This window comes from Neltuma alba, unplaced genomic scaffold (assembly GCF_004799145.2).
Source record: "Neltuma alba isolate B1F8T4 unplaced genomic scaffold, ASM479914v2 tig00003348_pilon, whole genome shotgun sequence".
Taxonomy (NCBI): Eukaryota; Viridiplantae; Streptophyta; class Magnoliopsida; order Fabales; family Fabaceae; genus Neltuma; species Neltuma alba.
Window position 1 is genome coordinate 48,971 of NW_021633247.1, and position 25,880 is coordinate 74,850.

Consider the following 25,880-nt stretch of genomic DNA (forward strand, 5'->3'; position numbering starts at 1 on the left):
AAAATAAAAAGAAGAGGGAATGATAGAAAATTTCATCGAACTCTATTTAATCCAATATAAGTCTCAAATGAAATCATTCACGCCAAGAGCAATTTGGGTATAATTTGAAAGTTGTACTTGCCAAGAATACATTTAAGTACAGCATATTGATAAATACTTTTAAAAATATAATATATTGGATATAATTTGACTGTTTATCCTATTTTGATTAAAAAAAAAAAAGCCAATCATAACGTGTGCGTGGGTGCGGGGGCCGCTCGCCCTGTTGGAGTTCAATTATTGTTCTCAATCACCAAGTCAACATACTGTATAGTCAAGTCTTCGCTTGTAGTGTTTATGAGATTAAAAAAAATTTATCCTATTTATAAAATATTTTTATTAAATGTTAACATAAATATACTATTTTATTATTTATTTATTATAGTATAAGTAATTATTTTTAAAAAATATATTTTAAATAAAAAAATTAAAAATTATTATATTTTATAAAAATATTAATATAGTTTAATATTTTTTTAATTTATATGAATATGTGGAGAATAGCTTATAAATAAAACAAAAGGAGTACTCCTCTGTCAGAAAAATTTACTTACAAATTCTAATGATGAAGCTGGGCCAGTTTAACTTCAATGCGATGCCTCATAGACCCTGCATTTCAATATATATAATATATTTTGGTCCTTTTAATTTGATAATTACAATAACCAGACAACTCCTCAGCTTCTCGTTCCATGTTTTATTAAAGACCTATTTAATGAGTCATCGTCAACGTCAAAGTCATTGGAGCATGTATGGCTCAAAACGAGTGGACGTAATAATCATAACGTGTGCGATGGCCATTGCCGAATTCCTCATTAATAAAGCCAAATGAAAACAACATCAATGCGAGTAATATTCCTCTGATTCTTTCAGCTCAAAAAAAAATTCCTCTGATTCTATCTGCAGGAAACTTTCAATGTGTTCCTCTGATCTTATTTATAAGATACTTTTAGTATATTTTACACAAATTAAAAAAACTTTAAACTTTATTAACTCTTATTTAAAATTTAATAACTTGTCAACTTTATTCCTATTTAATATACGTTATACCTCATATAAACAAAGTTAACACAATAATAAGTGAAGGGAATCAGTTGCATAATGCATCCATTAATGCTGAATGAAGTCTTTCAGAGGCTCTAAAGATCCTACAATATGCCTCTACTTCTGCGGATAGAATCAGAAATGTTTTCTCTCTTTACCCTATAAATAGAATCAAATGAGTATTTTATATGGACATAATAATCATAACGTGAGTGTTGGGCATTGCTGACTTCAATGATATTTTTATTTTTATTTTCGGAAAAAATCACTTCGGGTGATTTTGAAATTTTAAAAAATTTAATTAATTTTAACTAGATTTTTCAATTTATACAAACTTGTTGATAAAGCCATATGAAAAAAATGCCGATGAGAGTAATATTCCTCTTATTCTATTTATATGGCACTTCGCACATATTTTATATAGACTAAGAAAATCCTTAAGCTATATTAACACTTTTTTAAAATATAATAGTTTTTAACTGTATTCCTATTTAATATATACACATTTTCAAAAAATAAATATCTACACTATAATAAAAAAAGGACAAAATAATATATTCACACTAAAAATTTAATAATGTGACTTATAAATAGGACTAAAAAACCTTCTCTTTCTACCTTATAAATAAGGCTAGAGGAGTACATGTTAGAGAATTGATGGCAAAACCAAAATATATACTAGAGAATTACTCACTGTACTCCTTATTATAAGTTTTGAATAACTAATTCGCGGATAATAAATAATTAGTTGAAAATAGTTAAAAATAATAAATAAATTAAAAATACACTTTTATTTTTAAATACACCCTTATAATAAATAAGAAAAAGGATAAAAGTAAATATGTGGGGAAATATGAAATAGAGAAATAATTAAGGGTAACATTTAAAAAAAGATATCAAATGTTAAGACAAACCCTAAATTGAAGCTTATAAAATGGATCACACTCCTTCCTAAATTTGAAACTTATAAATAGAAGATGGGGTATTAGGTAAACGCAAATAATCCCATGTTAGGGGGATTCAATTTCAAGATCAGAACTGATCAAATTAAGAATTAAACAATTAATATTTAATCTAATTTTTTATAATTTAATATTTTAATGTGTGGAAAGTCTAAAATAAAAATTATCTCCTAGTTGTCAGTTTTTAAGAATCATTTTTTACTTAAAAACCATTGGTTAACAATTTTAAATCAAGGCTGTTAAAAACACATTTTTATAATATAAAGCTCACCATAATGGTTATCATAATATTGGTCACAAAATTGATTCCTAGTACAAGCCATTCTGATAAAAGTGGTCAATGGGTATTTGAGCCATCAAAGGCCCAAGAACTTTGATCCCAAGTTAGCTCTCCTTGGTTTTTTTTTCAAGTCCCTTTTTCTTTTAATTTTTAGCTTTCTGTTCTGAATAAGCGCCATCCCATGTTACTTGCTTCTTTATGTATGGTTTGTAGTTGCCATAGAAAAAGATGATGAAATTTTAGCTTTAAGTCTGCAGTCATTAAGAATAATAATAAGTGCAAGCTTACCATTTGAATTGGGACTTTACTGGAAGGTGATTGGTTAAGGGAATAAGTTAAGCATCCTTTATCCCGATAGTTTGATTGAAAAGAACTGCACATATTTTAATTATTACTATTTACATAGGAAAGAAAATTTATAAAATAAAGATAGATCTTTAGAATTCACCTTCATATATTGGAGATTATTCAGCTCAAAAAAAAAAAAAAAGACGATGTCTTAAGATTAGAGGGGTGGTCGTTGGATGGACTAACACACAAGATATAATGAACTTTCCTTTATCAACCATTAGGATCAAGAGGGCCTTACCAAATTTGGGCTCATACTCTGTCACCACATAACTACTTGTTGGGAGTTTTCTTTTTGCTCAAATCAGAATTTTTGTTCTTTTCTATTTTAGGGAATTTTTTAGTGACAATATAACTGGAAAAATCCTAACTGAATTTGGATATTTGACAAATTTGGTGAGCTTGGATCTGCACAGGAATCACATATCTGGTAGCATCCCGGAAACATTGAGCAAGCTTCAAAAAGTACTGTACGACATTTTGCTTTTTCTTCTTAACATCGGATTGTTATAATTCAAATGGCTATTAAGGCTTTCAGCATGCCTAGTTGAGGGCGAGCAACAAGATGATTAAAAAACGACTTTAGTCTTCTTGATCTTTTTCCATGTGAATTTAGCTTATCACAGTAAATTATAAACGGGGACTTTTGTTTCTCTGTCTGATATATTCTGGGAAGTATGAATAAGTGAGCTTGAAATCAAATGATTGTTAATTTTAAGATACATTAATGGTTGGGTTGCAAGCTCTATTATCTATTATCCTTTGTAATAAATAAATTGATTGTCTTCTAACTGCTTTCTCTTGCATCCCAAAATTTCATTAGCTGCTTTTGTATAAAGAGACAATATAAGTTATTAATGTTGCATAGCATAAATAAAGTTAAATTTTGGAGAATATTTATGATAAGAACTTTCAATTTCAATAGTGGATTTTCTTGCTTTAGTAAATTTACTTTCTCAGGAACAAGTCATATGTTACCTGAACTGGAGCAACACATTCTATAGTTTATTAAATGATAAATTGTTTGCCCATTACTTTCACATCTCTCTACATTAGCAAGCTATTATTTGCAAACTAATCCTCCATGCTCTTTGAAATTGGCGTCTCTACAATAACAGCTTGATAGGAGTTATTCCCATGACCTTAACTACCTTTAATTCACTGCAAGTTTTGTGAGTATTTTTGCTAAATTTCAATGGCCTTGTGCAAATGTAGAAATTATCTATAAATATATATAATGATGAAGTGTAAACTCATAGTTATTAATGAGTGGGAACATATCAAAATTCTGCTAATCACTCTATTCTACTTGGCAGTTTTAGGCAATAGTGCTACTGGAGCTGTCATTGCTCTAAATGTTTATTCATGGAAGAGAAGACAACAAGATTATTTGTTTGATGTTCCTGTTATTAAGTTGAATTATGGAAAAGATGCTATATATAATGATTGATGCTTTGTCTGACAACCATATATGATTTACTAACATTTTGCCCTTATACTAGAAGCTGATTTGAGGAGGCCCTTGAAAGTCACTTTGGTTAGCTTGAAAAGTTTCAAGTTACAATAGACAAGTTTAGTAAGAAAAACATTATGGATAGAGGCGGGTTTGGTAAGGTTGCTTTTGTGTATACATTTCTTGTAATTTAATTTTCACACCTTATTATTTAAACAGAATAAGACAAATATCAGCTGCAAGAAATTAAAAATATGGCAAACTTCAAATCTAGACTTTGAAGCAAGTTTTTAAAGGTTTCATCTGAGGTACAAAACAAATACTAAGCCAAATCTCCAAGCTTTTTACTATATTATTGGCATATCTTCATTCACTAAATGTTGGATTGAGATATTATCAAAAGGAATGGCTAATGGAAGGTTGGAAGATAAAAGCTTTTGAGACACTTGTTGCATTGATGATTGAGATTTGGGAGATGGGTTCAAGCATACTAATGCTATTGTGATCAGAAAAGTTACGTCTTATGCATCTTTCCATGATAGCAAAGGAAGATGTGAATTTAAAATATCCCTTAGCAAAATGCTTCTTGTATAGGTCTTTGACAAAGATAATATCAAATCTCCAGGATGTCTTCCCATAATTGTTTCTAATGTCACCACGCCAAAACTATAAACATCATATTTTTTAGTAGCAACCAATGTGTATGCAAGCTCTGCAATAGGCTAAAAATTAAATAAATTATGTATTTATCTTAAGATAAGTAATATACTGTAAAAATAAAATACAACACAAAAGGAGCAATAGTAGAGAATAAGAAAAGCTCACCTGGAGCAACATAACTATAACTACCAACTAAAAAAGTTTGATTAGAAGTATCTAGATCAATGATTCTAGCTGTTGCCAAGGTCAAATAGAACAGCCCCCATGTTCGAGTTCAACAATATGTTACTGCTTCTTATATCTCGATGGATAATTGGAGGAGCATAATCATGATGCATATATAACAAAGCATTTGTTATTCCTTTGATGGCATTCACTCTCTTACTCCACTTCAACTCTTTAGCTTTGTCATCATTATTCAACACATAAAAAGGCTTCCTCTTTCCATGTATTCATAGATGAGAAACATGCATTGATTATGCAAATAAAAACCATGAAACTTTATAATATTATGATGGCAAATTTCACTCAACATCTTCGCTTTATTGTGAAAACTCTTAGCGAAAGATGTGTTTCCATATTCTCTTTTATGAAGTTTTTTCAGTGCTACAACTTTGCCACTTGGGAGTTGTGCTCTATAAACACTTCTATAGGTGCCAGTACCATACAATATTTAATGTCAAAGTCCTCTGTTGCTTCAATGATGTCTTTATATGCAACTTTTCCATCATAATTCTGTATGGAAAACAAATCCCCATTTTTCGCTTCTCTTGTCTCACTTATGGATTTCTTGTGCTTTTTGGATGATTCAAATAAAATGAAACCCACAACAAATGTGATGACAAAAAACTTGTCAAAGGAATAATGATTTTTAGCAAAGACTTTGAGCCTTTATGTATCTTCTCTAGCCCAAGTAATTCTTTATTACCATTTAAAATGTCATGATAAAAAGAGCTATAAACTTCACTTGGGACGTAGAGACAAAGAAGATTGTATGACAAGTTGATGTACTGTAGCCTACCAAGTTCTCTAGGTATGCTACCAGAGATACTATTGTAGCTCAAATCAATCCTACACAATGATGGAGCATTGCATATACTAGATGTTAATCCATTGAATATGGTGTGACTAAAGTTACCATCAAAATGAAAGTAATCATTCAAAATGTATGACATGTTTTCACTCAAACTATTTTAGGAGACATCTACATGAGAGCGATTATTGAAATTTCCTAATATACTACCGCTTAATTGATTTTAAGAAAAAACAAAGTGTTGTAAATATCTCAAATTGAAAATCGACGAAGGGATATCACCTGCAGTGAATAAATTTGAGTGTAAGTGTGTGTGTGTGTGTGTATAAGTTGAGGAGATTTTTCATAAAATCCAAAGTTTAAAGAATGAAATCAGCTATTTTGTTTCTACCCAAATCTAGCAATTCTAGATAAGTTTGGTAATGGTGGAAGGTAGCATACCTATAAGGCTATTATAGGATAAATCCAAAGAAGTGAGATTTTGAAGAGCTCCTATCTAAGTTGGAATGACACCTTTCACCATTCCACGAAAATTCAAATATGGTACTAGTTTTTATAATATAGTGAATAAATTTTTGCACAAATATAAGCCTTTGATATTCGTCATAAGACATAATGCTAAAGGAATGGCTATATTCATATTGAACAATTCTAAACAAGTAAGGTCCATATAGGTAGAAAGTAATTAAGTAAGACTATTGCAAGACTATTCCATATTTTTCTAACATGCTACCGCTTAATTGATTTTGAGAAACATCAAAGTGTTGTAAATCTCTCAAAGCAAAAATTAAAGAAGGGGTATCACTTGCAGTAAACAAATTTGAGTATAAATATTAAGTTGTAGAGATTTGTCATAAAACCCTAAAGTTAAGAAAATGACTCCAACTACTTTGTTTCTACTCAAATCTAGCAATTCTAAATAAGGTTGACAATGGTGGAAGGTAGGACACCTATAAGTTTGTTGCAAGGCAAGTCCAAATAATTGAGATTTTGAAGAGCTCCTATATGAGTTGGAGTTGTACCTATTACCATTCCACAAAAATTTAAATATAATATTTTTATAATGTAGAGAATAAATTTGTGTACAAACATAAGTCTTTGATATTTGTCATAAAACACAATGTTGAAGGAATTGCTCCATCCATATTGTTTCTATTCAAGTCAAGCAATTTTAAACAAGCAAGGTGGCATAGGTGGAATGAAAGTAAGATTATTATAAGACAAATGTAAATGTCAGATGGATGAATGAAAAGCTCTAATTTGAATTAGAGTGGCACCTGTTATCCCCATTATAGAAAGATTTAAATATTCTAGTTTTTCTAATACAATAAAATTAAGATTTGTTAGTTGAGGTTACCGTGAATGAATTCTTGGTTAGTTAATTGAGATAACTCTTCCGAAGACATTGCATGATATGCCATCCAAGTCGTAATAGTAGTGGGAGCCACAATTGCTGAAGTTCCACCATTTGCTTTGAAGTAGTGCATGCACATCCCCTACAGTCATGGCAGTAGTAATATTATAGTCATGTATTTGAATTACAAAAGCTTACACCATCACTTTGGAAGTCTTGCTGAAGGACTTCCTATTACAACCAAAAGCTTGTTTATACTTGTTCTTTAATACCGTGATTAATTCATAGGGCATTCAGTAAATTATTCTTTTTTCCTTATTACATTTGAATTATTCATATCATAAAGCTTGAAAGTGACTTCTTGATAGTTTTTTTAAAAAAAAAAAAACTCAAAACATATGCTACATAGTGCATCTTTCTCTTTTGTGGTCTCTGTAGTAGCATGAGCATTAGAAAACAACATAATGGCATCACATCATCATCATAAATAATTAACAGAAGTGATCATGGATTGAGTGCAGAGTGGTTATATATGAGAAGATTATTGGATGTTATTATAGTAATATGCTTAAATGACAAAAGCTTACTATCACCTTAGAAGCTTAGTTTTTCCCATTACAGACAAAAGCTTGTCTATGCATGTTCTTTATTATTGTGGTTAATGTATAGACCATACAATATTATTATTTTTTCTTACTACAGTCGAATTGTTCATATCGTATAAAGTTTAAAAACGGCTTTTTGACAATATAGATTGTTTTTAGGGAAAATCCCAAAAAAATGACTATTGAATTTTAAAATGACAAATCAGGAATTATTACAAAAATGTGTTGTTATTTGCTTTTTGAGTATAGTTATTTTCTTTACAAATATAGTAACAAATACTGATTTAAAATTTTAAAATTCAACAGTCATTTTTTTGAGATTTTTCCTTGTTTTTATCCAAGACATGCTAATTATTTTCATCCTTTAAAACATATTTCATAATTTTTTTTAGTTGGGATAAAGATGAGAGGCAACTCACTTGAAATAATATTATTATGTGACAATTTTACATTTATGAGATGTTGAAGGCCTTCAATTTGAGTTGGAATGACACCTATCAAAATACACTCAAATGTATTAGAGGTTTTTCTTCTCATCAAATAAAAATTCAGGGTAGTACAAGTGGAAGAGAACTTACTAGTAAGATTGTTATCGAATAAGTTTAGATCAATGAGATTATAAAGAGATCCTATCTGTGATGCAATGATTCTTGTCAATAAACGTATTAGGTTTTGTAGAGGTAAATACAACATTTTCAAATTGAGTGAATTTGCAAAGGAAGAGTAGAAATGGAAGATATATAACTCACCAGCAAGACTGTTATAAGACAAGTTCAGATAAGTGAAACTAAGAAGAGCTCCTATCCGTAATAGAATGAACCCTATCAATAAAGGTATTAGGTTATGTGGGGGGCAAATACAATATTTTCAAATTTGCAAGGTAGGAGTGGAAGTAAAAGTAACATAACATACCAGTAAGATTGTTATATGACAAGGATAAATTAATGAGATTATGAAGAGCTCCTAACTGTGATGGAATGATTCTTGTTAATAAAGGTATTAGGTTGTGTGAAGGCACATATAGTATTTTCAAATTGAGTGAATTCGCAAGGTAAGAGTAGAAAAAGAAGATATATATAACTCACCAATGAGATTGTTATAAGACAAGTCCAAATAAGTGAGACTAAAAAGAGCTCCAATTTGTGATGGAATGATCCCTATTAATATAGATATTAGGTTGTGTGGGGGTAAATATAATTTTTCCAAATTGAGTGAATTTGCAAAGTAAAAGTAGAAATGAAAAATATATAACTCACCAGTAAGATAGTTATAAGACATGTCCAGATAAGTGAGACTGAGAAGAGCTCCTATCCAGGAAGGAATAATCCCTGTCAATAGAGGTATTAGGTTTGTGGAGGTAAATACAACATTTCAAAATTTAGTGAATTTACAAGAGTAGAAATAGAAAATACATAACTCACCAGTAACATTGTTATAAGACAAGTCTAGATAAATGAGATTTTAAAGAGCTCCTATTTAGGATGGAATCATTACTGTCAATAGAGATATTAGGTCATTTGGAGGTAAATACATTGTTTCAAAATTTAGTGAATTTGTAATGTAACAGTAGAAATAGAAGATATACAACTCACCAGTAAGATTGTTATGAGACAAGCCTAAATGATTGAGATTTTGAAGAGCTCTTATCTGCGATGGAATAATCCCTATCAATAGAGGTATTAAGTTATGGGGAGGTAAATATAATATTTTAAAATTTAGTGAATTTGCAAGGTAAGAGTAAAAAGTAATGCACTTGTCAGGTTACAAGACAAATCCAAAAATGTGAGATTTTAAAATGCTCCTATCTATATTGGAATGGCACCTGTTAAAACCAGTCGTTTGAGTTGCATGTGTCCTGGATTATTTTTTACTAAATAAAAATTGGAATCCAAATGCTTTCATTTTCTTCTTAAATATCATTTCTTCTTTTATAAATAATAAAATAAATGGTTTAGATTTACTATTTCATAAAAAAAATTATTGTAATATTTCATAAATGATTTTTTCCTATTTTTTCTATATGCAATTATCAACTATATATAAAATTCAAATTTTAACAGTTTAAATTTATCTATTCAATTTTAAAATAATAGTTTTATGACATAACATTAATTGAAAAATGAATTGAGAGAGTATGCAAGGTATGTAAGAGATGGAAGTTACAAAACTTACTAATAAGATCGTTATTAGACAAGTCTAGAGAGATTAGATTATGAGGAGCTCCTATCTAAGTTGAAATGGTGCCTATCAATCCCATTTTTTCAAGTATCAAATCTTCCAGGTTGGAAAACATGGTGAGGTGTGGAGTCATCATTGGTTGATTCATCCTAACAACCCTTCCAAAATCATTGTAATATCTGCCTCCCCAGTCACAAGGGTCAGAAAAGTTGTCAATCCTATTTCTAAAACCCCACCATTTGATCTAAAGCAGAGCATGTTTCTCCTCTTCTATCATGATAGAAGTAGCACCATTAATCTCGAAGCAAGTTGTGGCAAAGCATAATAAAAATAGCACTATTATTGTTGCCATCTTTAATTACTTTGCTTAGACAGAGTGATCACCAAATGAGTGCAGCCATAGAGTCATTATACTGATCGTGGAATATTTTTCTCTTGGCTCGCATCGATTGAGGAATATTCAAATGCCAAAGGCTTAACTATATCATCATGGCTTTGAAAGAATTGTTTACGCGTTAGGAGCATAAATTGACTTTTATAAAAACATATTACCAACTTTTAAGTGATATATAAAGAAGCATGTTAAATGACTTTGACTATTATTATAAATAAAAAAATAAAGTAAGGAAAATAAAGGCCTCTTTGAACAAGTTTGTAGTATTTTTTTTGGAATAAGTATTGAAAACAAAAACTTGAAAGAACAAGTTTGTAGTATTTTTTTGGAATAAGTATTGAAAACAAAAACTTGAAAAATATATGTTATAGTCATTGTTTTGCAATATATATCTGTGTGTGTAATTTTAAAGTGGAAAGTGAAAGAGTAATTTACTTTATTACCACAATTATCATTAATGAAAATATAATATTTTCCACCTGTTTTCTAATTTTGTAGGACAAAAGGGAGCAATGTATAGATGTTCTGAATAACAAAAATTAAATTTAACTTTGTTTCTTTATTAGAACACTACCCAAAACATATAAATGGTGGGCCTATGAAACTCCTAAAAAGGAGTCAAAGAAGTGTGAGATGGGCACACATTAGAGTCAAAAGTCTTCGAGGAACATCCAAAAGGCAGTGGACATAAACATAACGTGTGAGACAGGCACAATTAAATATTACGTTCAATCCTTAGGAGAGAGTTAAAATTTTAATTTGGTTTTAAATACAAGATTCAAGTTTACTTTGTTTTTAATATTTATTCATTTTGCCAAGTAATTATGAACAAGTTACTGAAAAAAGCTATAGAACAACTATAAGGAGAGAAATATCTTACTTAGCTATCTGCGGATAACACAGTCTATTAAGTTATCTAGATAAATTCATTTTCAAAGTGAGTGAATTTGAAAGGTATATAACTCACCTATAAGATTATTACAAGACAAGTTTAGATGCCTAAGATCATCAAAAGTTCCTAGCTGATTTGGAATGTTACCTCTTAGATCCCTTCCCTCGAGTGTCAAATAGTGTAGGTTGGGAAATCTAGGGTGGGTTGAGATCTGCTAGCCGAAGGCACTGTGCAATGTTCCTGGGTTCATTCATCTCAATAGCGCTTCCAAAGTCATCACAATATAGGCCTTTCCAGTCACAAGGCTCTGAGAAGTTGTGAACAATATTGCCAAAATTTCACCATTTGGTCTGAAGCAGAGCAAGTTATAGCAAAGCATAATAAAAATGCCACTATCACACCCATAGCAATGTAGAAATCACCAAAGCTTATCACGGCTGTGCATGTATTGTTTATATATGCTTTTTATAGGCTTCTTCTAGTGATTTTTAATAATTAATATTTCAGAGTTCTGATGTATCAAGGGTTAGAGTATAATTTTAATTCCAATCTTAGTTTTCAGGTGCAATTTCAAGCCTGATCTTTTTAGTGATGCAATTTTGACCTTGATTTTTTTCTTTTGATGTAATTTTGCCCCTCATGGTCAAAATTGCACCTAAAGATCAGAGATAAAATCGCACCCGAGAAAAAAGATTAGAGGTAAAATTGCGCTTGAGAAATAAGATCATGGGCAAAATTACACTCCTAAAAGATTAGGGACAAATTTGCACTTGAGAAATAAGATTGGGATCAAAATTGCACCTTATCCCAAGTATCAATAACACAAAATATGAGGTAATGGGTAAAAAAACTACTACTTGCTACTCTTAATATAAGATCTAACCGACTAGTTTAGAGAGATTAAAAATGTTAGTTAAATTAGGTTTTTTAATAAATAGACATTGTCTTTATTAAAATACTCTTATTAATCATGTGTGTTTGAATACCCATTGATAGTAATTTATTAATATATGCAATTACTATTGGGATTATTTGAAGGTAAAATAGATAAATATTAAAAATAAAGTGGATTGGAATCTTATATTTAGAATTAAATTGAATGTCAAACTAAATATTATGTTAATGACTGGACGGAGTATCAGAGAATTCCATTCTTACTGGTTAATGGAAGGTTGGTAAATAAATAACAAAAAAAAAACGTCACTCCTCTTTTCTTTATTTTGGGTTTTTTTTGGATGAATTTATCAGCGCTTGTTCTTTATTGCCTTGAACCACGTGATAGGGCAACCAAAATACTACACTAGCTCTAACCCTTAATATACGATCCTATTTAAGATTTATTTTGATCCTAAATATAAAACCCTAATCTACTTTGTCTTTTATATTTATGCATTTTTTTTTCAAGGTTGTCCTTCTAATAATAGTAATTTTAGCCAATATACTTGATTACCAAAGATGTTTTAAAAAAAACAACACCTATTTATTACAAATAACTAACTTAATTTATTTTCTTAATCTCTTCAATTTAGTCAACTAGCTTCTATAAATAGGATTGGAGGTAGTATGTCATATTGGGGCTTAGAGAGAATGCTATTGGAGAGAGACCTACATATGTTTATTCCGAATTTGACAAACCTCACGGACGAATTCAAGAAGTTCCATCGTTAATGATCAAAGTTTTTACATGGACTTCGAAAACTTCTAGATAGACATTCTACACTTAAATTCAGAAGATGAGGAAGTAATATTTCAATAAAAAGCAGTAGAGAAATTTAACTAATTAATTAGTAAAATTTATAGTTAGTTAAGAGCATTAGATGATAAAAATTAATATTTTAAACAAAATATATTACATTATGAAACGAGTTAAAAATCCTTATAATAAGGATTAAAGGGAGGATAACTTTTCAAGTGACATATAAAGACAATATCAAACACTTTTTGGCTATTAAAAATGACCAAGCACAATTTAATTACGTGCGTATAGATAGAAGAAAATTAAATAAAATTATTACTCATTAAACCGATAAAAAATTATTACGTACTATTACCAAATTTTTTTTTAAAATTATAAAATTGCAAAATGGGCACTTGAATTAACAAAATTGTTTGAAGGGACTGGATCTGAAATTGAAATTATAAAATTAAGCATAAAAGACCAAAAAAATCCTTCTATATTTTGAAAAACAGGGTGATGATCAAGTGTTGCTGGGTGAGCTTTTACGCTCTTTGTAACCATGAGATTCCACGTAATAATATAGGAAAGATATATACGGAAGCAGCTGAAGTGTTTCGATATGATTATGGGTTTACCATCAGAGCTTCGAGTTTATGAAAGATTGGATCCATATCACCTAAGCGTCCAGCTCATGATTAAGAGTTTTAGAACATGATTAAGTGCCTGTTTAGAATAAAAATAGCTTACTTTCAATTTGATCTATAAAAAGGTTAAACTAGGTAAAAATTAGATTGGATAATGTTATTAATATTTAGATTGGCTTTTGAAAAAAAAAAGTTGTTTAAATTGTGATTGGATAATTAAATTTAGTTTATAAAATTATCAAAATGGGTATAACATTTATTAGATAATGTGAAATGAAAAAAAATGCCAATTTACATAATACAATAATTTTAAACTATTTTAATTGAAAGAAGTTAAATTTAATGAAATAAGTGTATTTGGATTAAAAAATTTACATAACATATTTTTCAATACAAAAATAATTCCCAAATTTAGCTTTTAATTCAACTAAAAATTTCCTAGCATATCAGAGAAGTAAAACGCCAAAAGGAAAAAAAATATCTCCAAAAAACTCCAAGCAAAAAAGTGTGTATTCACTGCCTCTTTTATTTAATTATTTTTTATTTATAACCTTACAGGCCCCAAATCTTTTTGCCTTGTCTTCATCTCCCTGCACGCTACCCAACTTGCAACGGTGCCTGTTCTCTTGATGGTCCCACGACGGCCAGGAGATGGAGATGGCGAGCACGACTTGGCGGCGGGAAGGACGAGTCGGACAAGAAGAGGGAAGGGGTAGATGAAGGAGCAAGGAGATGGAACCAAAAAAAGTGAGCGGATAATGGGGGAGAAGAGTGAGAAAATTGTTTTTTAGAATAATTATTGTTTTAATAGTACCAACCACCTATAAGCACAAGCATGATGAAAAAGTAATAAGTAGCTCTGAGATACTTAACCAAATTGTGCTCATGAATCCAATTGAGTAGGATAAGGAAAAAAACTTGTCTAAACATAATAGAATTTTTAAGGAAAAATGACATTAAGGTCTCACACAAACAAATATACAACAAAAAGGTCGTCAAAAATCTCATAATTCTTTTGAAGTCCTAAAGGAACTTTGTTGCAATTTTCAGAATGTTAAAATGACTCTCTTGCCTTAACATATCAGAAACAAAGGCAGTGAACTAGATGAGCTGAGTTTCCCGTGCAGTGGCTCTGGTATGGTTGAGAGAGAGGACATAGAGAAAGAAGGAAAGAGTTATTAATGATAAAGTATCTTTCATATTACCATTAGTGAACTCCAAAAAGCTTCTATTTGAATTTCCACAAATTTTCAGGTCTGGAACTTTCTTTCCTCTCCTCTACTGCCTTTCTTGACTGATTGATTGTGCTTAGGAATGGAAAATCAGAAAATCATTTTTGCCTTTGGTACCGTAAAGCTTTTGTTTTTGGTTTAAAATTCACAAGTTAATTAATAGAAAAGCTGTGTTTTTGGTTGATCTGCGTTGGTGATTTAAGTTGGGTGTGTAGGATGATCATGTGTGCTCTGTTTTTGGGTATATTATGGGTTGTTTTGCTTTGTTTTGACATTAGTTTAGTGGCAAAGGAAGAAACAGATGAAGGTTAGTGTGGGTAGAAACCATTAGCACAAAACGGGATATTGTGTTGTCAATCAGGCTGTAATAGTTGTCAATCTGTGCTACGATAGTTGTCAACATAGCTACTTGACTTGTTAATGACAGTTGCGTGATTCTTGATTCAAATTTATATTACTGATAGCGAATACGTTTGGAAAGCATTTATTTTACTTTGTTCACATAGGGAAAAATTTTATAAATGATGGAGAAAATGATATGAGATATGTGGGAAGTAGTGTAAGAAAAACAAATATAAATAAGGGTACAAATTATGAAGAATTGAAGGAAATTATATCATCAATAATTGAAAAAGAAAGTAACTTATTTCTTTTGAAATTCTCTTTGATTCAAAAAAACATTTGTGGAGTTGGTAGATGATCATGGGGTAGAACATTTGATAAAGTTCAATGAAGAAAGTGATCATGTGTATATAGAAAAGAATAGAAATAAGGACCACATAAAGGCAACAAGGGATAATGCAACAGAGGGGCAAAATGTGCAAGTTTAGTTTAACAAAACTGTTATTGTCATTTCTTAGTATGTTAGTTGTTATTGTCTTGCTCCCAACTTGTTAATGCATGCACCCTAATTTGTCATTTTTTACAGGATTGATCAATCATTTAGAGGTGCCAATAGATTGTCTATGTCTCTACTTAACTTATTTGATGAGATTAGAGAGCCACCATCAATTCTTTGTGTTGCTGAAATGATCCCAACACTTACACCACAAATGAATTTCACAAAATGGAAGGATTTGATTATTGGAGAAGGATAAATATTTCCAAATGCCACAACCTTTCAAAAAATAGTATACAACTACAGTTTATCCCAGAAGTTTTCATACTTTTTTATTAAGAATAATCAGTAAAAGATCATTGTGAAGTACAAGGTTGATAGTTGTCTATGGTATATGGGTGCATATTCAATGGGAGCACATCAAGATACTGAGTTTTTAACAATCAAAATATACAAAAGTGAATATATTCATCATGCACAAGACAACTTAATTATTTCTCACTAAAGAAGGTCAAATTTAGCTTCTTCAGTTGTGATTGATGACTTAAGATGCAATATTGATAAGAGTCCTAATGAAATTAGAAAGGACTTCTGTAAAGAATATAGAGTGCAATTGAACTATACTTAAGCATATAGGGTTAGGAAGAGAGCATTAACGGAATTACATGGTCAAGTAGAAGATTCTTATAAGGTAATCTTTTGGATGTGTGAGAGACTAATAGAAACTGATTCCGATACAGTTGCAAGATGGGAAGACTCAAATAACAACTAATTTGAGAGGCTATTTATTACATATGGATGCTAAATTAAAGGCTTTGTGCAAGGTTACGACCAATTATTTATATAGATAAATGTCATTTTGGTGATTCTTACAAAGAAACTTTATTATCAGCTTATGCGTTTGATGCAAACAATGAGTTGTTTCCTTTAGCATATGGTAATGTTACGGAGAAACAAATGACAAATGGGCTTGGTTTCTACAGAATCTAAAGGAAATAACCATATTAGCACAAATGACAATTGTCTCAGATCAGGGTAATACTATTATCAGTGCTATCAGGGTAGTATTTGATAGTAAGAGACATGCTTTTTGCTATTGACATGTGAAAGCAAATTATAGTGCGCAGTATGTGAAAATCAATAGAGTTATGAGACGAAACTCAGAAAATAACAAGGAGAATGCACTTAATTTACTTGATGGAATCGCATATGCGAGGCATGATAATGAGTTTAATATTGCAATGGGAAATTTAAGATTTTTTGTTCACAATTGGCACAATGAGTTGAATCTCATGGAGATGTAGATAGATGGGCACAAAGTAAATTTCCTTTTAAGAGATGGAATAACATCACTAACAATTTTGCCGAGTCTTTCAATATATAGATGTTGAAAGAAAGGAAGAATGTCTTGCCGGTTTTAATACAAAAGCATCAAGAGAAGTTGGCCAAGAAGATGGTTGCTAGCAAAATAGGGATGAGAAGCTGAAAAAATAGTGTATGACCCCATATTGAATCAAAGTTGTTGAAATAAATAGCAAGAGGTATGTATATGGAGGCAATATATTATAGTGATGACCATATTTCGGTGCAAACAATGCTTGAGGGACGCATCATATACATGATTGTTGATCTTATTTCTCACAGATGCACATGTTTGGCATGGCAAATGAGTGATATACCTTGTCCACATATGTGTGCGGCAACCAAACTAGTTCACCGTAGCGTGTATGATTATGTAAATGACTGGTATAAATTGTCCACACAGGAGAAAATATATACAAATAGCATGAGGCCAATTGCAACGCATGATTGCCCGCAGCCTGGTGCACCTACTGTGACTCATATGCTGACCAAGTATTCTTGCATCTACCCATAACTAGAAGGCTTCCAGAAAGGCCAAGGACTAATAAGATAAAATCTTAGTTCCAAAATAAGAAGGTTTATCATTGTGGAAGATGCAAAGAGCCTGGACACACTACTAAGACATGCAAGAACTCAAATCCCAGTTGAGAACATATTGAAGTCAGCTATTTTTTATATATGGATGTGAAGGGAATATTTTGTAAATAGGTGTGAAGGGGATTTTTTGTAAATAGATACACATTAATAGTTAGTTTCGTAATGACATGCAACCCCTATTTTTTTTTTTTGGATGAGTTGTGAAATAGGTGTAATTTCATGTATATGAAGATGTAAATGAAAGTTAACTAGGAATTGACATGTTAGATTCTGTTGTCATTTCAGTTGTCATTACCTGCACCCTACATTGTCATTAGAACCATTATGATTTGTCAATTAATCTGTTGATGTAAGTTGTCAACGATATGAATTCAAGTTACATAACCTGTTTTAGTATCATATGATATTTTCAATCACTTCATCATATTATATTTTGGTTATGTTGTCATATATAATCATTATTAATAAAGTGTCAAAAACTGCACTGTTTTTTGTTAATGGTGACACTGTGACTTATCAATAGAGCATTGTGACTTGTTAATGGGAGCACTGTCCTTTGTCAATGGCCGCACTATGACTTGTCAATAGAGCACTGTAACTTGTTAATGAAGGCACTGTCCCTTGTCCATGGTCACATTATGACTTGTTAATGGAGTACTATAACATTATAAATAAACGACACCTTTAGTTATAAAAATTTTGAATATCAATTATTAATATCCACACATTCATTTGTTATAAAATTCTTATATCACTTGTCATTAACTCCTATTATATTACTTGCTATTTTGGATAACTCTGATTATTAATTTCAACATTGGGTGCTATTGATCTATACACCCACCTGTTGATGTCAATAAAGATTTAAAACATATATTGTTAAAAATGTAATAAAACTCTAATAAATTGGTATTATAACATGTGATGACAAAGATAATAATATTATAAACATAATTTGATCAGTTTGTTACAAAATGACCTGTTGACTATTAAGCTATTACTACTTATTGCTAATACCCTTAGTTGCCAATGATCTTACAACAAATATCATGACCTAACAGAACCAAAAGTTAATTGACTACTCTATCTCTTCTTCTTGCTCTTGTTGTAGTCCGATAGTAACAGCATCACTTCATCCCCATGTTCATTATTTGGATAGGTAACCAGCCATTACAAACAACCAACTTTCAACTCTTGTAGTTCATTATTGGAGTATTGTGGCATTGTATATCCTGTATCATCACGAACAATGCCATCCCACTCTTGTAATCAAGAGAGGACATGAACTCCACATGAATCACTACTAAGAAAATTGAATATGTAAGCACCATGTAATTATTATTGTGAACAATATCAAACATAGCACAATCAAACAACTACACTCATGTATCATTCTGTACATAAACTTTAGCTCATTTCACTTTATTAACAATTTTGTCCTTAGTGGCAAACAATTCTGGCTTAACAGCATGCAACATCGTATGGAAACAATTCATCTGAGAAAAAAAAAAGCACATAATCAAAAGGCATTACTAACAACAGAGGATCTAGTGCCAAGGGACAGAGCATGTATTGACAATTAACACAGCATCCAGTGACAAGGGACATAGTATCAAGTGACAAGGGACAGAGCATCTAGTAACAACTAACACAACATCCAGTGACAAGAGACAGAGCATCTAGTGACAACTAACACAGCATCTAGTGACAAAGGACACGGCATCCAGTAACAAGGGACAGAGCTTCTAGTGATAACTAACACAACATTCAAGGACAACTAACATAACATCCAGTAACAAGGGACAGAGCATATAGTGACAACTAACCAGCATCGTGTTACAGCTACACAAGCATTTAGTGACAACTAATTTAGCATACAGTGACAATTACGCAAGCTGCTAGTGATAACTATAAGTGTAGCTATTGACAAGTATAATAACAGTAAATAACTACACACAGTATGTGCTGCCATAAATTGTTTAAGATTGAAGTGCCCTTTATTTGTCCTCTTTTTCTTCTTCTTTACATTATGTTGTTGCTTACCCCCTTCTTTGCTTCTTCTTCCTCTGCTTGTAATCTCATGAATGTGATGCTATCTATAACATCTCCTTCATTATCCTATTATATGTCAATTGGAATCATTACAACGCATTTTCTAACTTTTCTAAGTGAAAAATTTCAAGTTCAAAACCTTGCATTCAGGTCTGTCCGTACACTGTTCATCCAAATTTAGGTCAATTTTGAAAATTCATAACTAATTCTAGAAAAATTGAAATGAGGTGGTTCTAATTTTTCCTTGAAGCTTGCTAAGAGTTCTTTAGGGAAAAAATATACATTGGACGCAATTCCATCTAGAACAACACTAGAAAATTTAACAAAGTGTACTATTTATATTATCAATTTTTAAATTTTCAGTATTTTAGCCCAACTTTAGAAAAACATAACTCTTAGCACAAAACTCCAAATTTTATGGTTTGCCACTTGTTTTAAAGCTAAAAATGAGATCTACTAGCCTACAAAATTAGGTCTAGATTCCATCATTTGCTTATTATTTCATGTGTCACAAGTTTAGCCTTATTTAGGGTATTTTTTATCCCTTCATTTCATTTTCTTGAATTTATTTCCCTTTTTCCTCATTTTACATCCTTTTGACATTTCACCATTTAATATTCCAGCATTTGGGCATGTCATACAAATATAATTACATCATAACATCATTCAAAATCCATTACAACTCAACATAAAGTTCACTAAAGCATTACATAACCTTTCAAAATATCATGAATTCTATAATGCTCATTCACCCCAATACCATTTCCTTGCCCTTGCCATTGGATGAACCATTCCCTATTTGGTGCATAAATTAACATAAGGGGAATGAGATTTCAAAGAAATCTCAGTAGCAATTGAACTATTATTATCATGTAAATCAAGCAAGCTACAATATGACATGTTATAAACTTCAAGACATCCTCAAGCTACATAAACTCATGCTTATCATTATGCTAGGAGAAGAACACCAACACTTTCACAATAATATGATTTAATACATTTGGCCAAAGCATAACATAAAGTCATCTAATCAACTAAGACCATAATACAAGTTCGTCGATCCAAGTAAACAACATAATCACATTAAACAAGTAAGATGAACAATCAAATTATAATTTAATGCTACCTTCAAGCTTAATAGGTTTCGGCCTCCTTGAAGTAATTATCCTCTCCTTGTATTCCCTTCACAAAACCTATTGATTCAAGTATAACTATAAGCGAAATCAACAACTAAACAACTTAAACATAACACTTCAACTTTAACCTAACATTTCCTCCCCTTTTTCTTGATTTTTAACAAAATGATTTCTCCTTTAGAATCAATGATCTCTTAGCTCAATCCTATACAATTTTTCATGAGGAATTCAAATATCCAATCAGATTTTTAAAAATCAAACTCCTTCCTCCTCAAACTATGTTGGTCGCATAGGGTTATATGTTTTTCAAAATTTTTATTTCTTATTCCAATGATTTTAAACACTTCCTTTTAGTATATTCCTACACAAAAAATATTGTAAACCCATTGAAATCATCAAATCAAGGTTAAACAATTTCCTACACCATGAACAGTACCTAGCCGAAATGATCATATAAGACCCTAGGTTGATTTTCTTTCAGAATCAATCCATACACCATTTAACCATGCTTATTCCACTTGATATTTAAGGTTTCAATCCTTCCCTAAACATCACATGATCATACCAAAAATTGGGCAGCATCACCACTTGGATTTTCAAGCCAAAACCTTAACTAAACTAGTTTAAAACTTAGGGATAGGAAGGCTTGAACATAACTTGATGCTTTTTTGGTAAAAACTGAATGATTCCTTGCCCAAATACCTCTCAAATTTTGGTCTCCTTGGTTAGGACACAAAGTGGCAGCACCTCCCCCCTCTTTTTCTAATTTTCTAACATTTTCTTGTATTTTAGGGAGGGATATTTATCGACAAACCAAACAGCCTCCTTCTCTCTCTTATTAGTATCTAGCAGCCATCAACAGCAAGAGAGTCCAGATCTATCCATGTGTCCCATTTATAGATTTTTCCAACAATTATCCACTAATTTTTGGAATTTTATTTAATTAAAATGGCAGGGTTCGAAGCTACACGAAATTGGGCATGAATTGGGCCTAATTTGGACCCCAAAAATGGTTTAGGCTAGCCCAAAAAGATGACCCACAACTCAATTCAAAATCCCAAACTATTTTGAAACTTTATCGGTTACTTTTCAGTAGTAACATTTCATAATTTTTTTAGACCTCTAAAAATTCATTTCTCTCCATGATAATCCACCTTTTAATATAATAACATGATCTAGAAATTTTTATAATTTTTTGCCACCTCTAGATATTTATTTTAAATTTTCTCCTAATCAAGCCTTTATCGGTATTACTGCAGAGGAAATAAATTTCCTAAAATTAATTTCTAAGCTTTCAAGACCTAAAACTAAATTTATAAATTCAAAAAATATTTATATAATTTTTTAATATTTTTTTCATATTATTGAGGCCTCTAACTAATTAAAATAATTATTTTTCTCTAATTTCTAATATTTTTTCCCAAAAGCCTCTGTTTATAGGAAATTCCATAACAATTTATTTTCACAATAATTTCACCTTTTGGGCCTCAACTGGGTTTTCAAAACTTTTAATTTTTATTTTTCCCATTTTTTGTGAATTTTTTAGAATTTTTCTCAAATTTTTTCTGTTTTGCCTTTCCTAGATTGATAATTACAAAAATGCCAACCCGGACCTTATTGGGGTTTCATGTCAAAAATTATTTCATCTTCCATCTAGTTTCTATATTGTCCCTCATCTCAATTTGTAATTTCTTATACTTAGGTGAAAATTTTTTGGATGTGACACTATCAACCAATGATTCGAGGTAATATTTTGTTTCCAAAACATTACAAAAGCAGTGATCTTCAAATAGCATAGGACCGAAAATGAAATTGCAATCCCTGATATTGTATCCAATATATTTGGTAATATTTTTCTTTCATGCTCTTGCCATTTTCACCTCAAAGGATTTGCTACTATTTTTTGTGTAAATCTGTAGAAAATATATTAAGGTGCTCACCTATCTTTTTCCTTTGATCTCTACGAATGTCTTCGCACCATATCATAAACTAAAATTGCAAATACAAAGAAATTACAACTCTCTAGTGTCAAATAACTCATTCTGATGTTAACTATATACATGTGACTCACCCTGTCGTTTATCTATTTTCTACGTTGGAGACATTGCAACTCACCATAGGTTAAGAAGTATCCATGCATCGATACAAAGTATCTAACGCAAATGAAACAGTTATCAACTTAGTAAATTTTGTAACATAATACAAATTTGGTCACCAAAACATAATACTTACTGCTTTTGCTCCTCTTCATCAACCTTGTTGTACAACATATCAAATAAAACTTGTCTATCATCAATTACCCTTTTTTCCAGCCTTACTTTTAATTTTTCAGAAATAGAGACCTAAGAGCCTTACCCTTACTTATCACCATTGTTGATTTCCTCACATGTTTGTTCCTTCCCTTTGGTTATCCTTGTGTATTTTTTTGTTCTCTTTATCCTCTTCTCTCTTTTATTTCTTCTTCATCTTCTTTGTCCGCCTATGAATAGCTTCTTTGTGTTCGTCATCTAATTCTTGTCCACCTATCTCCTTTTCTGATTGAGTTTCTTGTTTCTCTTCTTCATTTCTATCCATCTTCCGATTCAGTTCCTTCTTCGTCAATTTCTTCATCCTCTAATTTAGTTCCTTTCACAACTTTTTTCCTCTTCTGATTCAGATTCTTCTCCCTCTTCTTTCTCCTCTTCACTACATTGTCACTGTCCTTCGTTAGTCTTAACTGAAGGGCCACCATTCCTCTCCCAGCATAATACTAATCAAGCATATGTTTTCTTGATCTCCTATACAAATAAAATTCAAAACTTCAATCTGTAAGCAATAGCAAAAAAAAAAAAAAGTAAATTAAGCCTACAAGTCCACATACGGGGTGAGTTAAATATTGTGGATCAAAATTGGTGGCTTGATTAGTCAATGTAATATTCCTCGATTGCTCTCCTTCTCCATGTTAACTCTTGCTACACTTTCTTTTACTGCAATATGCAAGAGCATACTTAACATGTGAAGCTTTTTTCTCCCAGTGGAATTTTTGTAGACAATATATTTGCATGTGACATGAATGATAAGTTAACAGCAAACCATTGACAACATTCAAACTATAAAAGTATTAACAAAATATACAAATTATAATAGCATTACTTGTAAGAAGTATAGATAACGTTGGCAACATTCTTCTTCTTTTTCAATCAACGTTGTCTTTTGTTCCAATTGTTTCTTATACATTTCAATGCCCTTGTAAATTTCATTCATACATAAGATGGCTAATCAAACTTACCCAATTTATCCTTTGTTGATAGTACCTTCAACAAATAATCAGTGACACAAATACTTACATTATGACACAACAATGTTCCCAATGCATACATGACAAACAGTATCTCAAAATTTTCATCTTGTTTCTTCTCAGTTAACAATGACGCTATCCTCTTGTAAGGAATATTGCCATACACAATCCTCTATTGCTTGAACACTTCATCTTTATTATTCACAGCTACTTTAATCTCTTCCTCGTCAAATGGTTGCCACATAAAAATCATGCACATCTTTTGTCCTCATTTCCCTCGTCTCCCTCTTATGGAAATGTTTTGGTTGGAAGGTCAATGCACACATAAACTCTCCGCACAATTCTTTTTGAATTGTGTGGCAACATACTTCAACCAACTTGTCAAAAGCTATTTTTTTTAGCCTGTCCATCAGTTCCTTCCTTTCTTTGATATGCTTGCAAACTTGTATAAATTGTTTAAGTATACATCTTGTGTAGAAAGGAACTATATACTTCTTGGAATTTGTAGGAGCTCTTTGTTTCTTAGCCTTTTTACAATATTCCTCCTTTTACTCTTCAGATAATTTATCCTAAGCCTTCCTCACATGTGGATTCCCTAATTCAAGTGATTTTACTTTCTCGAGTTTTTCTTAAAGAATTCCTTTGTGGATAAGGCATAACCAGAAAAATTAGAGCTTCTTTGTGTACTTTTGTTGGTTCCCTCCTTCCCCATCCTCTTAACCTACAAAACAAGACCAGTGCACTGAACTTGAATCTTTCTTGAATTCATAGTAAACTCTTGTACAGATGCAGAGCTTCCTAGATATAGAAAAGAAAATTGATTTAAAAGTACGACGAGTATCTGACACTTGAATAGGATGGTTGCCAAATCATAACACACCAACCAATAACAACTAAATTATGCGAATATAAGTAAAAAAATCATCTATTTTGCTATACAGGTTCTGATAAATCCTAATTTTAATATATTTTGATATTTTGTTGAGGATATTTATCAATTAAAGTGGGATAAATTACATTGATTATGGATATCTTTAATCAAATATTGATTGCATGAAATTAGAAATTTAAAAGGAAATCTTATCATATTTTTATCTCCTTTTAAATAATTGATTTTGGGCTTTATGATAGTATCTCAATTTATCTTTTGCAAGTTTCAAAAAAGAAAAAAAAGAGATAATAAGAAAGCTGGAAGGAAGAAGAAGAAGAAAAAAAAAAGGTAATATGTGAGGCAATCAGCTTGAGCATCAAGGCATCAGATTTTACTTGTATGTTTGTTGAACATTGACAAGGGGCTAAGGGAGAGAGCACACGCATATATATACACACACAGAGGACGGACGGAGGAGGAAGGCGACGCGCCCAAGAAGTTTGATATCCAGTCCTCCAATTCCATTCATATAGACCCACCGCCAACATCAATTCACAAGCCACACTCACACACCTTCATATCCTTCACAACCGCACGCGTCCTCTCTCTCACGCCACACAACTCCTCTTTCTTCCCATCAGCACCCGCGACGCCATTCATCTCCACCTCATTCCTATTTTTTCTACAAATAATCTCCACATCCACTCTTTTACCCTAACCTCCATGGATTGTCACTCCTTTAAATATGTTGTAGATGCTGCTAGAGTCATGAGAGGCTAATTCTATTATGCTTCTTGGAGATAGAGGAGTAGCTTAAGCGTGGAGCTTCAATTAAGGGAGTATTTATTTTCTAATTAATTTTTCTCTTGAAACTTCATTAGATTTTTCTTGTGTTAGGAATAATTTATTTTGGAGACTGAGATTATGTATTATAATTTCTGTTAATTGGAT

General features: G+C 31.2%; 1 pseudogene; it reads right to left on the reverse strand.

Moving 5' to 3' along the window:
• Positions 1 to 4,473: 4,473 nt before the first annotated feature.
• On the reverse strand, positions 4,474 to 25,589 carry LOC114741309 (MDIS1-interacting receptor like kinase 2-like; annotated as a pseudogene).
• Positions 25,590 to 25,880: the final 291 nt, after the last annotated feature.